This window comes from Jaculus jaculus, chromosome 15, assembly GCF_020740685.1.
Source record: "Jaculus jaculus isolate mJacJac1 chromosome 15, mJacJac1.mat.Y.cur, whole genome shotgun sequence".
NCBI lineage: Eukaryota > Metazoa > Chordata > Mammalia > Rodentia > Dipodidae > Jaculus > Jaculus jaculus.
Genome location: NC_059116.1, coordinates 42,956,183 through 42,974,548, shown reverse-complemented (window position 1 = coordinate 42,974,548; position 18,366 = coordinate 42,956,183). Strand labels below are relative to the sequence as shown.

Genomic DNA, 18,366 nt, shown 5'->3' with positions numbered 1-18,366 from the left:
TACCTATGATTTAGTAACAACTGATGTTCCCAGTTTTAACCCCTTGACAGCAAAATACAAGTTCCCTCATTTTCACATTAGCATTAAAGTATCAGGAGATTAAATAACCAGCACAAAAGGTACTGCACCTTTGATTGTAGCATATGGAAAGCTGAAAGGAAAGGAAGTCTTGCTACATGTTGAAGGGATTGTGGGCAACAGAAAAAAGACACCAGAAGATCAAATGTCACACGAAGTTTTCATAATCTTGTACATATCATACATCATAGTCTCCATAATCTGCCAGATCACCTCTCATGGTGACCTTTAATCCCCTCCAGCAGTAACACTATTCTTCTTGGCTTTGCTTTACTTTTCTTGCTTCAGTTTTTCACTAAAAAGCAGAGCTAATGATTTGGTAAATCTTTTTTTCAAGTCATCAATTTCCAATGAAATACACACATCTTTAAATAAGACTTCCAAAAAAGTGATATATAAAGTGACTTTTTATATTGTGTAATTTATCTTTTAATAACTTCCCAAACTCCACAAAGTCATCTCTGGACAATGGGTTCATAGCATCTAATCATACACTGCATTGTTTACACCAAAAGTTTCTTTTGCTGATTCAAAGTCTGGCTCCTCCTGTAATGTCATTAGCCATCTGCTGATTGCTCTTCTGGAGTTAGCACTTCAGGTTCCTCAGACTCTTCTAACCTCTTTTTAAAATTCGTCTTGCCTTTTCTTCTGTTGTAATTCTTTCTTTCATCATGTCTGCTGTCTTTCTTTTCTGGTTTTACTTCTGTTGCACCTTTTTTGTCTTCATAATTGTCATCCCATTTATCCTTGACTTTCCTCATCCTCCTCCTTGCCTTCCCAGCAGTCCCTGCCCCCCACCTTCGTACTTGCTCTTCCACAGTGAATAGGGTCTGGGTCCCAAGAGTCAGATCCCCTGCTGCCACCGTCACCTCCACCTCAAACCAGGCATGAGAGTTCGCTCAGCAGAGGTGAATCATTGGGCTTGCTCTCCTTCAATATTTCTTCTTAAACTTTAATTTTGGGGTTCATTTATTTCTGGGGGAGTTATTTATGCATTAGTTTGGCTCATTCGCAATTTTTTAAAGAAATCATTTGATGTTTAAAGACCTTAAAGAAATTCTTTCCTCTTTGAACAATGAAATCACATTTCAACAGCATAATTGGACTGGAACATGGATGAGCTCCTGTTTTGTTCTCAACTCAGAAGCCTTGAAAGTTGACTGAAAAAACAGTCACCATTGCAGTCTGAAGTGGCACACTTTTTTTTTCAAAGTGTGTTGCAAACATGCATACAAGACAAGAGCTAAATGTTACTAATTATAAAGCCTGCCAGCCTCCCAAGTGCTGGGATTAGAGGCATGCGCCATCACGCCGTGCTAAAACAGCTGTCTTTTAAAGTCTTGTCTATTCTCATAACTGCCCAATGAATCAACAGCAATAGAAGTTTGTTCCCATGACACTAATGCACCATTATGCCACACTCTCTTGGCAGTGTCTCTTACGTCCACATCTACCTCTCTTCTCTTGTCTATAGTCCATCCTTGCTCCCTTCCTGCAGCACATTCAGCTGAGCATGGCTTTTCCTATTTATGCATGTGAGGAACATCCCAATATCCACACTTGCCTATATCTGACTTTTCTTTAGCACCCCAAAAGCTCTTTCTGTCACCTAACATAAGGTGATGTTGCTAGGCCAAATATGAGAGCAATTTATATGACATGATGAAGAAGAGATCAGGGAGTTCTCAAGGCAGTGACAACCACCCAGGGGTGAGTATGAATGATTTCAGGGTTGATGAGGCTTTCAGTGTTGCAGTTGAGCTATACTGAAAACTCTCTCTCTCTCTCTCTCTCTCTCTCTCTCTCTCTCTCTCTCTCTCTCTCCCTCTCTCTCTCTCTCTCTCTCCCTCTCTCTCTCCCTCTCCCCCTCTCCCTCTCTCTCTCTCTCTCTTCCCTCCTCTCCCTCTCTACTTACCTCTTTCTTTCTCTTTTTATCCTTTCTCTCCTATGTCTCTCTTCTCTTTCTTTTCTATTCTTTCCTCCCCTATCTCCTGTTTCTCCCTATCTTTGCTTTCTGTTCTTGCTCTTCTATCTCTTTCCTTGTTCTACCATCTTTGCTCACGCAAGGAAGCTTCTTGTCTTACTTTTATCTCATAGAAATCCTCCAAAACTTTCTTTCAAACTCATCTTACTTTTTTTTCTCCATTCTTTTCCTTCTCAGCTTCACCATATATATATAAAATCTCTCTCTCTCTCTCAAATAAATAAATAAATAAAGTATTTTTAAAAATCTAAAGATAGGCCTACTATTCAACCTGCTATATCACTACAAGACTTACACCCTAAAAACTACTCTTCAGTAGAGATATGTGTGCAGCCATGTTTGTTGATGCTCTATTTGCAATAGCTAGGCAACAGAATCAGCCCAGATACACATCACTTTGTGAAAGGATAAGGGAAATGTGGTATATATACACAACAGAATTTTGCTTGGTGGTAAGAAAAAAATGAAATAATGAAATTTTCAAGGAAATAGATGGACTTGGATAAATCATACTAAGAGGAGTTATACAAGCTCATAAAGACAAATGCTACATTTTCTCTCTCATCAGTGATTCCTAACCTGGAATACTTTGATTTCTTTATAAGATAAAGAAAATATCAGCAGTTTTATTAAGAATCTAGAATGAGGCTAGAAGAGAGGGGAAGCAGGGAGAGATTAGAGGAGGGGATACTTGACATGCAAGTGAAAGGACAAAATGAAGAGGTTGGAAAGGTCTTGGGGAAGGACTACAGTAAGAGAGGGTGGGTGGGAGAAATACTCAAAGCTAATGAGGGCATGAATCAGTGCTGTAGAAACCTCGCTCTTGGTGAACTAATTAAAATAAATAACTTTGAGCTGGCGGGATAGCTCAAAAGTTAGGATTTGTGCCTGTAAAGCCTAATAACCAGGGTTTGATTTTCCAGTGTCCATGTAGAGCCAGATGCAAAAAGGGTGCACATGCATATGGAGTTTGTTTGCAGTGTCTGGAGGCCTTTGTGCTCCTCTCTCTCTCTCTCTGTCTTTCCTCTACTCTCTCTCAGCTTACAAGTAGATAAAAATATTAAAATACAAGAAATAGGGCTGGAAAGATGGTAGTCATTAAGGCACTTGCCTTCTAAGTCCAAGGACCCAGGTTGAATTCCCCAAAACCCATGTAAGCCAGATGCACAATGTGGCACAAGTGTCCGGAGTTTGTTTGTAGTTGCTAGAGTCCCTGTCACACCCATTCTCTCTCTCCCTCTCTCTCTCTTTCTCTCTTTACCTCTCTACATCAAATTAATTAATTAAATAAATTTTTAAAAATATATTTAAAACATAAAAGAAAGAACTCTTAATAAGAGACAGGTGTGGGAATAGTCTGGGCATAAGTACCCCAATGAGGAGTAGGTAAAGCTTAAACCTAAAACCATGGGCTCTCGCTGATAATTCCCAATGTTAGAATTGAGTTACCTCCCACAGTGAGCTGTTGGTCAGGTAGGCATATGAGGCCCCAAAACAATTTAGGCCATTGCCAAAGCACTTGTTTACCCACCAGGTCTAAATAGTCAGACCCTGTTGCTGAAGACACCAGAGGCTATGGTCACAGGATGTAGAGTGATCATTCTGGAATTAAGAAAGAAGCCAGTTCCCTGTTGCCTAGCTCCCATAGTGCTGGAAAGTGCTATGTGAGCTGCAAAGTAATATTGGTCACCGAAACCATGAACATGCGATGGATCCTGCAAGCTATAATATCAACTACCCAGGCAAAGTGTGCCCTTTGGAGCAATAGTGGCACACAGGCTATGGGAGTAATCAACTGTTCTCTCTGTGAATAAGAGGCTTGCTCAGAAGGAATTCTTATGTGGTATTTAGAACCAAGTCAGAAGCCCATGGCTTGGAAGATCACTCTAAAGAGAAGCTCTCACTGTTCTTTGACTAAAATGAGAAGGTATGCCCATTGGAAAGTCTTCTAAATGTCTATGTGTATTCCTTTTTTATTATACTGCTCTCATTCTTGGTTAAAGTATCACCTTTTTACAGATGGCAGTGAATACTTGGTAGACACAAGATCCATCATTTCAGTAAGAAAAGAAAACCAATTACCTAACACAAGATTATTCATCTCTATCATATCTGTTAGACTACAGAAGACATTACAGAGGAAGAGTTGAATTAAATATGAGTGCTCCTCTAATGGCTAGCCTCAGAATCTCCTCCAGGGAGATGGCAGTATCAAATCTCATCAAAGCAGAAAATCAGAGGTTTCAGATAGCTCAACACTAAAGAAGACTCAGAGCATAACCCAAGACTCAGGGAACACTGTGAAGGAAGAAGTAGAAAGATAAGATAGGTAAGAGCCACTGGGGTTTAAGAAATATCATGAGGCATTGCCCCCACCAGGTACTGATCCCAAAGTGAATATTGCTAACCCCACTGAGTAAGGCTTTCAATGGAATGGGAACAGGAAAGTAGAACCTGATTGGAATATGACCATTACGCAATATGTTCCTCCAGTCAAATTCACAACTAATTTTAAAAACACAAAAAAGTACCAAATAGTCAAGAAAACATATTTTCATTCTGTATGTGCTTGAAATATTCATCTCTTTGCTATTTGGAACATTCCAGAAAACTTAACAGCTGTTCCTCATGGGCCATTGTAGGAGCCGTAATAAATGAGAGCTGAAAGTTCTACTTTTGGGATCGCTTGACAAATTTTATTTTGCATGTTATGGGTATGCATGCACACACATGCTCATGTGCACACACTATATCCACAGCTTTGATATGAACACTAAATATTGAACTGGAATGCAATTCCTGGCACTTTGTTCTAACTTGTAATGTTGAAAGAACACATTATTTAAGAAAATATTGTATTCTTATTTATTTATTTATTTGAAAAAGAGAAAGGGAGAAAGATTGGGTCTGCCAGGACATCCACCTGCTACAAACAAACTCCAAATGCATGTGCAACCTGTGCATCTGGCTTGTGTGTATTCTGAGGAATCAGACCTGGATCTTTTGGCTTTGGAGGCAAGTACCTCAACCACTAAGCCATCTCTCCAGCTCCACACTGCTTTTGTTAATGTGAATATCCTTACCTGTCTAGCCAGAGTAATGAAAACAAGATGTGTGTACTCCTTTCCAGTTGTTAGATCCTTGGATTATATGCAAATGTAGAACATTTAATAATTGACCTTACAAAGGCATTTAAAGATATTCTTTCTGAAAGTATACCTAATCAACCCTGTGGCAAGATCTGAAGTTCCTTGGATGGCTCATATCTATGATGCTTTCAAGCAAATGGGGGTGTGCATGATAGTGTAAGGAATGTGTATAACCCATGTAAGCATACAAAGGAAGTGATTTTCAGACCTCTAAATAATCAGAGTCCATTGCTCTAGACCATGAATTTAGGAGGAAGAAGGTTTTAACTGAAACAGTGCTCAGATTCTTTCACATATCAATTCTTGCAATCCAATCTTATTTTGTCTTCTTAGTTTGGTTTCTCCTATGACAAAGAAAGCCCTTGCAAAATGTGTGCAAATTGTTAAATGTCAGCTGAATGTCATTCTCCAAGTCTGGCACTCAAATAGGGCTCTCTGCAAATTGGTTGTCAGCCACTGGGAGTTGAAGGAAAGATTGTTGAAAAGGTCCTGAGAGGCTTCATTTCCCAAGGTTCCCAAGGTCCCAGTGAGATGGCCGCTTCTCCAAACAACCATTTCCCTCCTGTTCTTCAAGCTGTGGTCTCACCAGTCTCTGTGCCTCTATGTGCCATTCCTTACCCAACCTCTTCCTTGGTCTCTGTCCAAATGTGCCCATCCTCCAAAGACAGCAGCATGACAAGTCCTGGGTGATGTCCTCTTCAGTCCCTCAGTCACTCCTTCCCACGAACTGCCACCTCTGTGTACCTGGACCTTATAACTCTTGGGGTTTAGCCTAGTTTTTGTTGTTCATTCATGAAGTATTTTAGGGGCTGGGGAGATGGCTTAGCAGTTAAAGCCCTTGCCTGTGAAGCCTAAGGGCCCAGGTTTAATTTGCCAGTACTAATCTATGCTAGATGCATAGGTGGCACATGATCTGGAGTTCATTTGCAGTGGTCAGAGACCCTGTTGTGCCCATTCTCTCACTCTCTCTCTTTCTCACTTTCTCTCTTTCTTTCTCTCTATGCCACTTTCTCTCTCAAATAAATAAATAACATATTAAAAAAATAGAGCTGGAGTGATGACTTAGCAATTAAAGTGCTTGCCTGCAAAGTCTAAGGACACAAGTTAAATTCCCCAGTACCCACATAAGCCAGGTGTACAAGGTTGCACATGCATCTGGAGTTCATCTGCAGTGGCTGGAGGCCCTAGTATGCCTATTCTCTGTCTGCCTCTCTGTCCCTCTTCTCTCTCTCCCATAAATAAATAAAATATAAAATATAAACAAAGAAGTATTTCAGGGCTGAGAAGATTGATTAGTGTTTACATCACAAATGCCTGAAGTACCATTAGGGAAAGAGGTGTGACATGGCCAGCAACAGTTATGTTTTGGTATCATAACCTCTCATAAACCTGGACATTTGTCTTACAGCATTGGCTACTTTGGTCTCCTGAGAAATACAGATGTTTTTCTCTCACTCAGATGGCCTAATCAGAATGTTTGTTCTTGTTTTCCTACCTGGTAAATGATGCAGAGGCAGAGGAAGATAAGTACAGAAAGAGCTATGCCATGTTTCATTGCAGATATAAACTGATATCATTTCTTACCAGAAGTAGAACACTTTGCAAGAAGCAGGGTCCAGTATGAGGGAGGGTCTTGGTGTTGGGAGCCAAATTGGGCACACACCCACTCTGCAAACAGACATCATCACATAGGAAAACCCAATAACATCAAATAGGGTGTAATATTTCCATTAAAGTGAGAAAAGACTGTTGCCTCCCTAAGAAAAATGTCTTTACTAAAAAATAGATTTTTCAAAGAGCACAGGCAGCAGCAAGGTAAAATGTGTCTGATTTATGGCAGGTTGAAAAGGTCTTCTTCCCGAATGCGAGTCTGTGGCCACAGTGGATCCACTACGGGATGATAAATGAAGAAATAACTCAACCCAGAGCAGTGAGGCAGTGGGCTCTGAGGTGGTGACATCAGGGCCAAGCAGCCTCAGGGTGGAATCCAGATGTTGTGGGTGAGCAAATGTGTTATGGGATGGACGAGACAGACAGAGAGAAGTGAGCAGGAGGGAGGCACTGTGAAGCCGAGAAATAGAATCTTACTGCAGGCCCAGCATGAGTGTGCAAAGCTTCCCTAAGTCACCTTTCCCTGCTTCCTCCTCTGCATTGTCAAATTAAAAAAAAAAAAAAAAAAAAAAAAAAAACTGTTCTACCTATTTGTTGGGTTGTGACAAAAAATAAAACATAAGATGATAATAGAGGGAACAGTGCTTTGAAAAGCTCTAAGCACCTTACAAATGCAAGGTATGAATTATGCTCTAAATGTATCATTTGAATGAGAGAAATAAAAAAGGAACAGGTTATTAAATTACATATAGGAAAAGCTAAGAGATACAGTGGGAGGGCTGCTTTCAAGAACTATTATAAAAGCTGACGTTCTATCTTCTAGATGCAAGTCAGTCCTCAATCAAAAACAGGAATCTGAAATGAGAAAGAAGTAGATGGTGGTGTGTATGAGGAGGACTGTGTATCTAGAAAGCTGCAGAAATTGCTGACAAAATAAAATGCAGATGCTCAGGATTGGAATTCAGGTCCTCACGTTTGCTTGGTAAGCCTTTTACTGACAGACACTTCCCCAGATCCACAGATGAGTTTGAAAAGATAATTATTATTAAATATTTCAGACCCAGAATAGAGGAACTCTGGGGATGCTAGGTATTGAAGAGCCAGACCTTTGCACAGATCCATGGCGCTGATAATAGGAACAATTATTAGAAAAAATAGGAAACTTCATAAGTAAGCCAAAATGATCATCTGAATGGTTCCTGGTGTATTTAGTATCAATTTGGATTTGTGCATTATACCATTAAGAAGGAGAAGACACTGGAAATTCTGCTCTTGTAGACAAGCAAGAAAGGATAGGGCTGGCAGAAGCAAAAAAGTGAAGGTTGAACACAAAGCACAGACTATGGTGAATTTCTCAGTGGCCTAGAAAAAGATAATGAAAAGGATTCCTCCATTGTATATTCAAGCCAGTCTGGACTTAAAACTCTAAAATTCGAATACCATTTTCTATGCTAGAAATAATGTTCAGAGATGCTTTCCTCTACCTCTTAACTGTGGAGAAATAGAAGCTGTTTTCTTTGCATGCAGGATTTCTTAACCCAGCTGAGAATTGTCAGTTCATACTGAAAACATGAAAAGTGGATGTAATCTATACACTAAAACCCAAGAACCCCTTGCCAGCCTCCAAAGTACTAATTCCAGGTTCACAGTCCTCACTTCCTCCAGGGAAAGACTCTGGAAGATTCTCTTTGTGGAAATTCTCCAACGTAGCAAATCCCAGCTCCACGCAAACTTTCAGAGCTCCAGCATATGAACAAGTATGTGGGCACCTCAGACAGAAGAGTAGAGCCTCACATAAAGAATGAAGATAAAAACACTCAAATAGAAAAAAACATAAGTAGCACTAGAAAAAAATGCAGAAAGTTTTCAAAAGAAGTTTTTGAAATAATTGGTATCCTCCTTCCAATTAGTATCCACAGAGGTTATTTAGAAATTTAAAAAAAGAAACTCCTCTTTAAAAGGAAAACAAATGTTTTCAAGACTAGAGGCAAATGTCAAGGTAGAGGCAATAGTATAGTGAACTTCATGTGCCCAATACTGACCTTATTTAAAATTACCAATTTATGGCCGGGCATGGTGGCACACGCCTTTAATCCCAGCACTTGGAAGGCAGAGGTAGGAGGATTGCTGTGAGTTCAAGGCCACCCTGAGACTACATAGTGAATTCCAAGTCAGCCTGGGCCAAAGTAAGACCATACCTTGAAAAACCAAAAAAAAAAATAAATAAATAAAATAAAATTACCAATTTAAAGAGACTTAAGAGAGTGCTCATTGGTTACAGTTGCTTGCTCATAAAGCATGATAGCTGGGGTTTGATTCCCCAGTACCCACATAAAGCCAGAAGCACCAAGTGGTGCATACATCTCGAGTTCATTTGCAATAGAAGAGGCCCTGGCATGCCCATACTCATCCTCTCTCTCTTTCTCTCTCTCTCTTGAAAATAAATACATAAAAAATATTTTAAAAAAAAATCAACATTTTAAGAGCAGTTACTTTCCCCTAAACTATCGCTCACTCTGGATCTCAGATGGTTTCTAAATAAGTCCTGAACAAATGGCCTGTCATCTATGAGAATTATACACACACTTCTAAAAGATATTATTTTAAAATATAACTATAGTACAATCATCACATCAAAAATAATTACCTTAGGGCTGGAGAGATGGCTTAGAGGTTAAGGCACTTTCCAGCAAACCAAAGGACCTCGGTTCAATTCCCCAGTTCCCATGTAAGCCAGATGCACAAGGTGGCCCATGCATCTGGAGTTGGTTTGCAGTGGCTGGAAGCCCCAGCATGTGCAATCTCTCTCTCTCTCTCACTCAGCCTCTTTTCCTCTCTCAAAGAAATAAATAAAAATATAATATTAAAAAAATAATTACTGTGTATCACTAGACACCATCCTGCATCTTGAGTAATCCCTACAAACTACAAATTAGATCTTGAGGCTCATCCAACTTAGTTTCAATATTTAACATCTTTAATAGCTTTTTTCTAGTTGATGATATGTGCTCCTCCTAGGAGTATGCACTTTGCAATTCAGTATCTTTCCTTAGCATTTTAAGCCTTGATAATAGTTATCACTTACAAAAACTTAGGCATATTATGTCCTTGAAATTTACAAGTATTCTAATTCTATAATTTTCCATCCTTTATTAGCTTGAATACTTTGATAAGGAAAACTTTTCAGAAAATATTTGATTTCCTTAACATATATTTGCATAAGAAGGCCTGATAAATGCATAACTTTTACCATTATTATTGTCACTATAATGAGTTGTTTATCTAGCATTGTCCAAAGATAATCAATGGCATCCCTCCCCAAAGTAATTATAAACTCATGGATTTTCATGTGATTGGTTTGCTAAAATGTATTCCAGTCGTCATTTTCATTGTGTTCAAACCCTGTCAAGTTGGTTGTCATCAGAATCCCTCGGACACACCTGAGATGGTTTGGCTGTGTCTTTGCTCTGATGATGAGGAACGTGGCTGAGGCTTCTCTGTCCCATCTCCATCCTTTACCTGGATCCTGTCAACTCTCCAAAGCCTTCTGGTTCTTTTGTGAGTTGGAAATGGTACTTTAAGCTGTAATTCCTTTCCCTAATGTTTATTGCATTTCAAAAATAGTTAAATTATATTTGTCCAGAATGTTTGTTAGATTGGGAGAGTTGATACAAGTAGCCTAGCCCTCCTTTACACACTCTCCTCTGGATAATGTGTGTTTCCTTCCTCTGTTGGCTCACATACCTAATTCTTTGAAGGATTTGTTTAAAATTCAGCTTCTCTATCAAGGAGTTCCTCTCTACACAGGATGAAAAAAATGGTGTTGGGTATTTAGCTCAGTGATAGAACTCTTGCCAACCAAACACAAGGCCCTGGGTCCAATCTCCAAGAAAGAGGGAGAAAAGAGAATGCAAAGAAATGTAAGTGTGAATGAACGAATACTGTATATGAAACACAAATAGAAGTGTATGAAAAGGAATGCAGCATGATTACTGAAAAATCTTAAAGGTCTTGAGAGATGGCTCAGTGTCAAGGTGCTTTTGTGCAAAGCCTAATGACCCAGGTTGAATTCTCCAGTACCTTGGTAAAGCCAGACACATAGTGGCACATGCATCTGGAGTTCTTTTGCAGCAGCTAGAGGCTGTGGTATCCCTAGCCTCTTTCTCTTTCTCCTTCTCTATTCTCTCTGTCTCTCTTTGCTTGCAAAAAAAAAATATTTTTAAAGAACATTTAAAACAATATCTTAAAATTTGAAGTATCATTGTATTATAGTATTCTGTTTTGGAAAATCTGTACATATTTAACTATTTCATTTGTGTTTTTATTTTGATACCTTTTACTTGTCATTAGTTCTGTTTAAATTTGAATTATTTAATTAAATTAAAAAAATCAAGTAAATATTTTAAAAATCATCATATATTGAAACCATCTCATAATACTAGGGCTCTTTCATGAAACTTGATTTAATATTTTATTTTATTTTGAGAAAAATAGAGAGAGGGAGAGAGAGAGAGAGAAGCAGGTAGAAATAAAGATAGAAACTGGGCATGCCAGTACCTTAGTCACTACAAACATACTCCATATGTATGAGCCACCTTGTCCATCTGCCATATGTAGGTACTGGGGAATAAAACATGGGTCCTTTGGCTTTAGAGGTGAGTGTCTTAGCCACTGTGGTGGTTTGATGCAGGTGTCCCCCATAAACTTAGGTGTTCTGAATGCTAGGTTCCCAGCTGATGGATTTGGGAATTAATGCCTCCTGGAGGGAGTGGATTGTTGGGGGTGGGCTTAAGGCCTTTATAGCCAGTTTCCCCATGCCAGTGTTTGGCACACTCTCCGGTTGCTGTGATCTACCTTATGTTGGCCAGGGGGTGATGTCCACCTTCTGCTCATGCCATTGTTTTCCCCTGCCATCGTGGAGCTTCCCCTTGAGCCTATAAGCCAAAATAAATCTCTTTTTCCCAGAAGCTATTCTTGGCTGGGTGATTTCTAACAGCAATGCAAACTGGACTGCAACAGTAAAGTGGTACTGAGGAGTGGGATTGCTGCTAGACACCTGACTGTGGCTTTGGCCTTTTGGAGCTGGTTTTCAAGAGGAATGTGGAAGGAGTTGAAACCTTGGCCTAAGAGATGCCTTACAGTGCTATAAGTACAGCATGATGGACTGTTCTGGTCTGAGCTGCAAGACCTGAATGCAGTAAGAACTATGGACTGTGAGGTTTGGCTTATGAGGGTAGGAAAAAGCTTTGCCTTGACTGGGCTAGCAGTTTGTGTGAGAAGCTTGCTCTTGTGCCCATGTCCTGAGAAGTTGTGCAGGGTTGCTTTGTGTAGAAATGAACTGGTGTGTGCAGAGGGATATAGCACAGAGAGAAAAATATTTGGGTGAACTGTTGCCCATTCAGCTGTAACTGAGAGATTACAACCTATGAGACTGGGCTAGCTGACCTGCACTGGGGCAACAAGAAGAATGTAGACTCTTTTGAAAGGGCCTGAGTGCTCAAGGAGTACCCTGTTCTTCAAAGTCTGCTTTATTCCCCCATGGTTTAACAAATTGGCACCCTACCTGGTATCATGGAGTATAAGAAATACTGGAAAGAAGGTCATTGAGTTTGCAACACAGTCTTGTGTTTTGGAAATGGCCATAGGCAGTGTGAAGCGGGTTTGCTGGTTGCCTGCATAGAGACCCCATGGGGCCATGAAGATGAACCGTGGCTTGCAGTGGAGACCCAGTGGAGATGCCGGGACCATGAGATGGCTGGCAAGGAGCTGCCGGCCTCGATGAAGTTTTCCAGGACTGTGAGTAGCCTAGCTGGAGGGACGGAATTGGAATGCCAGAGACTTACTGGTTAGAATTATCGGACTTTGAGATTTGTCACTGGCTAGAGTTGCTGGACTTGAAGCTACAGAGATTGATGTTTGCCCTGGTTGTTTTAAATCTTGTGTTGGTTGAATGTTTCTTTGCTATGCCCAATGCCATCTACTACAGTGTGAATATTTATTCTGTGCCATTATGGGTTTTTTGAGATTATTTTTTGGTATTATGGCTCAGTTAAAAGATCTTTGTCTATGGGGATGTTTGAACATCATTGAGATTGATAAAAACTATGGGACTTTTAAAGTCAGACTGAATGCATTGTATTTTACATCATGTATGGGGCCAGGGGCGGAATGTGGTGGTTTGATTCAGGTGTCCCCCATAAACTTAGGTGTTCTGAATGCTAGATTCCCAGCTAATGGAGATTTGGGAATTAATGCCTCCTGGAGGGAGTGGACTGTTGGGGGCGGGCTTATAGGCTTTATAGCCAGTTTCCCCATGCCAGTGTTTGGCACACTCTCCTGTTGCTGTGGTCCACCTTATGTTGGCTAGGGGGTAATATCCACCCTCTGCTCATGCCATCGTTTTCCCTTGCCATCCTGGAGCTTCCCTTCGAGCCTGTAAGCCAAAATAAATCTCTTTTTCCCAGAAGCTGCTCTTGGTTGGGTGATTTCTAACAGCAATGTGAACCGGACTGCAACAACCACTAAGGAATGTCTACATCCCTTATATTTTTAAAGGAATGATTCTCAATCTATGAGAAGTTTTTGATCAAACATGAGAAGGAAACTTTCCCCTGAAGAGAGATGCCAGAATGGATGTAGATGTGAGGAGCTGTGAACTCTTGGGATCCTGGGATGTAGAAGGACTATCGACCCATGGGAGAAAGGAAAGGAGTAAGGAGAGGAATGCATGAAGACCCAGAGGTGAGGGAAGGAGTACGTGAAGTCGGTAATGTGGAATCAGGACGCAAATACTACTGAATCTAATTTAACTGTGAGATTTCTACAATTCTCTGATTATTTGAAAACTATTTACTTATTCATCCACAAAATTCCATGGTGTTGGGAAGATGGGTCAGTGTCTAAAATGTTTGCTGTACAAACATGAAGACCTGACTTTGGATCTTCAGAACCCATTTGAAAGATGGGCATAATGGAGCATGTCTTAAATCCCAGAGCTAGGCAGGTGGAAATAGAGGGGTCTTTAGAACTTGCTGGCTAGCTAGTGCTATACTCTAGGCTTAGTGAGAGTGAGATCCTATCTTTAAAATAGAAGGTCCAGAGTAAGTGAGGAAGATAGAAAGATACTTGACATCAATCTCAGACCTCCAAAGACATGCACACACATGAATGAGTATCCCCCACATATACAAACATGCACACACACACACACACACACACACACACTTTCACAACACATATACACACACCAGAAATTTTACTAGTAAAAATTTCAAAAATTTATATAAGTAATAAACTTGTGAAAGTCTATCTCACTTTGTATGTATGTGATAACTTATTTGGAGAATATATATGAATAATATGTACAAAGAAAATTTGTAACTCTTTAAACCCAAACAAATTGTAAAGCAAAAGAAAATGTTGAAGAAAAAAAACTATTATTTTATATATCGCATCCATGAGTATAGTTACATGGTCAGGATGAGGCAACACTGCACAGTGATCTAAAATCGGGGCATTGTAATCCATGTAGAAGGAGAGCTGAATGGATGGGACAGGTGTGTAGGCAGAGGATTGTGCATGCAAAAGAATTAAATTTATTTTCTCAAGGAGAAGTCAGAAGAGACTTAGAGACTTCTCTCCTTATCAATAGTGTATATATTCTGTGACCCTACGGGTTGCCCAAGGCATAGATAATGCTGAATCCTTCCTGTAAAATGACTTTTATACACACACACAAGTTCAATTCCTTCCCTGTTACCCAAGCACTTATCAAATGCTAGTAATAACCTTTGTAATTTAAAGCACAACAGCAGAATTAGTACCAATTTATTACTCCTTATTCACTTTCTCGTGGATAAAAATTTATTTTTGCAAGAGATCTTAACTACCTCTGCATATGACATTTTTTCTTGTAATATTTAGAACTTTCATTTTTCAGTTTCAGAATGCTTTCTTTTTGCATATCTGAATAGCCACCATCACGCCTCTTATATGTTGAGGATATTATGATTTAAAAGAAGAGCCTGAACACAAGCAATCAGTGAGATAAGTGACTCAACTAGGTGACTGAAGAAAGGGCATGTGTACAGAGGGAAGGCTTGACATTGGTAGCTGGGAGGTGAGAAGTTTTACTCTGAAAAGCAGACAACTTATTTTGTTTCTGTAATTTTATACTTTCTTATAACATAGTTGACCATAGGTGATTGAAACCTTGAAAAGTATGGTTTATACCTGAGACAGGCTATTGCATACTGAAATAGAATTTTACTGTGGAAATAACAGAACTAACAATGGTGTTTCTAAACATGAAGATGAGTGATAAGAGACAATATTGAAAGAGTTCAAACAAATTTATTGTGAGGAAGCAGTAATTGGAGCTGGACTGATACTTTTTAAGCATGTTTTGTTTTTTGGTTTGTTTTTGAACTATTTGCTTTTATAAAGTAGGTAAATATATATCTTGGAGGAGCAATACTTTGAAAAAGAGATGTCTTTAGAACCAGTGAGTATGATGTCAAAATGTAAATAATGAAACTGGGTCCAAAGGAAGGGGCAAGAAGAATGACAGACAGCTTACACAGCTGACTGCGTGTAACCAGAGCATATCCCAGCAGAGCTTAGATGAGTCAGTCACCTTCCAAAACACAGAAGCTAAAAGCTCTTGTTGGTTTAGATTCCCTGTGGCTGTTTTGATTTTCCCAAAAGACAGCTTCCCAGCCAGGAGAAGTGGCTCACAGACTCAGGTGTCCTCAGAACTACTAACACCATGTGAGGAGGGCTTAAGGTGGACAATTCACAGTGCTTTCAGGACCACTGGAAACCAGGTCAATGCAGATCACTGGCAGATATTGGGCCTTGTCTCTAAAGAACAGAGAAATACAGAGCTGACAGGATTTGGCTCAGTGGCAGAGATCTTGTCTACCATGTATAAGGCCCTGTATTCAATCTTGGATACTACAAATAATAAGTAAATAATGAATGAATGAAAGAATAATGTTGTTTGGCTAAATGGATAGAGTATACCCATGCAAATTCCTTGTAAGTATTTATATTCACTTGCCGATCCTCCGGCAGGTAGGGCTATAGGAGAGCTGGTTCCATTGATCTCTCCTTGGGGCTGAGCGGGATGGTGAGTGTCAAGGACCCAGACCCTCTCCTAGTAACCGGAGAGAAATACACTGAGTTGAGAGACTTGTCGAAGCAGGATCTCACTTTATTGTAACAGGCAGGTGCTTAAATAGCATTGAGAACAAATTTGGGGATTTCAGGAAAGGATGAGGTATAAGAGCCAATAGCATATTGTGACTTTTGAAATGATTGGTTCTAAGAGTGCATGGGAACTCTAACTTTTTTTGCAGAAGTAGCAGGCCAGAGGCAATGTGGCACCCTGCTGAGTCATAGCTGGCCAGAGACAAGTTGCCAAACTTTAGCTAGGCTCAGGTAGTTCCAGTAGGCCTCGTGTCCAGGCCTCTCAAGGCCCAACATCTCCCCCTTTTGTTTTTGTAAGAGCATTAGTCACCATGGCTCCTGTCTTAGGTTGTCCCCCTCTGGGAATCTTACCCGTCACTGGGTACCATGTGTTTCGCTTGCTGAGAACCCACTCCATGACCTGTCTTAGGTTGTCTCAGTCAGCCTGAGATCTTACCCATCATCCGTCACATGGAGGGCAGAGGAGGTGGCAGTGGGTCATCAGAGGAACTTAATTCCTGAGTTGCCAGCCTGTGTAATGTATCTCAACCTGATGGAGTTTTATTGCCTCTAGCCGTTGGTGAATGAATTGTGTAATTTTGTTAATTACATAGGCCTGAAAGTGAGGAGAAAGAGAAGGAGGGGCCCAAGTAGAGGGAGTAGATAATGTAAGAAGCCATGTAAGCCCATCCACGGTGGATTGTCCTGGAGGTCCTGCCATCTCCTCTCCAGGTCCTCTTGAAGCCTTTTGATCTTTTCCTGAACAATTCCTGATCTATTGGCATAGAAACAGCATTTTTCCTGTAAAAACAAGCATATGCCTCCCTTTTTGACTGTTAATAGGTCTAGTACCCTCCTGTTTTGTAGGACTACCTCAGCCAGGAAATCTAGCTGTTGTTGGAGATCAAAGATAGTGTTGGACATGGCTTTTATGTCCCTGATCAACTGGAGAGAGAGATTTCTGTGGAGATGGACTGCCATACCCATCCTGGCTGTCCCAGTGGCCATGCCTGCAGTTATTCCTAATCCAACAAGTAAAGGTATCATTTGTACAGCTCTCTTAGGTCTCCCTCCAATATAATCAAAAGAGGTTATAGGGAGGGCTTCATCTCTAGGAATGATATCCACATCTGGAATCAAGGTGGCAGGAGCACAAAGGCCCATCCAATTGGTAGGCAGAAAGTCATAGGCCATCCCACCTCGGCAAACAATAGGAGAAGGTGGGTCCCAAATGCACTTTCCAGAAGGAGACATTGGAAGCAGCTGGACTGGGATGGGGAATGTGACAGAGCAACTTTTTAGGGTCATATGGGCAACTGTAGTTGTATCATTGGTGATTACTGCAATCAGCTGGGGAGGCCCAGATCACAGGCAAAGCCAACAATCTTCCACAAGGGAGGGAATTGTTTGGTTTAGCAGGGTGAAGACCCTTTTAGGAACAGTCCTCAGGGGTGGGACACTCTCTGGAAAAGTGATTATCAGTGTCCTCTTGTTGGGAAATGTATTTCAGGTCTCTCACTAGTAGCCAAATGGGTCTTTTTTTAATCTTGAGGGAAGACACATCCAAAGCCTCTCCCTGCTGTGAGGAGCAGTTCTCCAGGCCCTAGTCAATGGGTCCTGCCATTTTACCAGTTAGAACTGTAGGTAACAGATGAGGACCAATGTTCTTGAAAATGGGATAATTGTTTATCTTCTTTAGAAAAAATTAAAATATTTAGGGTAAATAATTACTTTTTTAATTGGTCATGTGGGCAAAGGATTCCCCCTTTTGTTTTTGTAATTGAGACTTGAGAGTCTGATTATATCTTTCAACGATTGCTTGACCCCAGGGTTACATGGGATGCCTGTGGAGTATGAGATTCTCCAGGTCTGGAGAAAATTCACAAAAGCCTTGCTAACAAAGCAGAGACCATTATCAGTTTTGATATGATCATGTAATTCAAAGGTGGCAAAGCACTGAAGCATATGGCTAATACTATGTTTAGATTTTTCCCCGGCATGTGCCAACAGTCAGCAGGCACAGGAAAAGGTATCAACTGAAAGAAAAACATAATTAAGCTTTCCAAATGGAGAATAGTGTGTGACATAAATTTGCCAAAGATGATTAGGGTGGAGTCCTCGAGGATTGCTTCCTATAGTTTCAGTGGTGGCATAAGACTCAACTTCTCCAAGTATATCCTCACCTAGGAGGTTGGACATTAGGCCAGACACCTCCAGAGTGTGCACCTCCCCACTATTACCAAAAGGATCAGTCCAGGGCTGCCAGTTGGCCGTTGCCCGGGACATTGACTGTCCGCCCACACCAAGTAAAGACAGACCAGGGACTAACTGCCATGAAGGAGGGACTTCCACCTT

The 18,366-nt window shown here is 40.5% G+C and overlaps 1 pseudogene; it reads right to left on the bottom strand.

Moving 5' to 3' along the window:
• Nucleotides 1-226: 226 nt before the first annotated feature.
• The window catches only part of LOC101608442, a 35,589-nt pseudogene continuing 17,449 nt past the window's right edge, over nt 227-18,366 (bottom strand).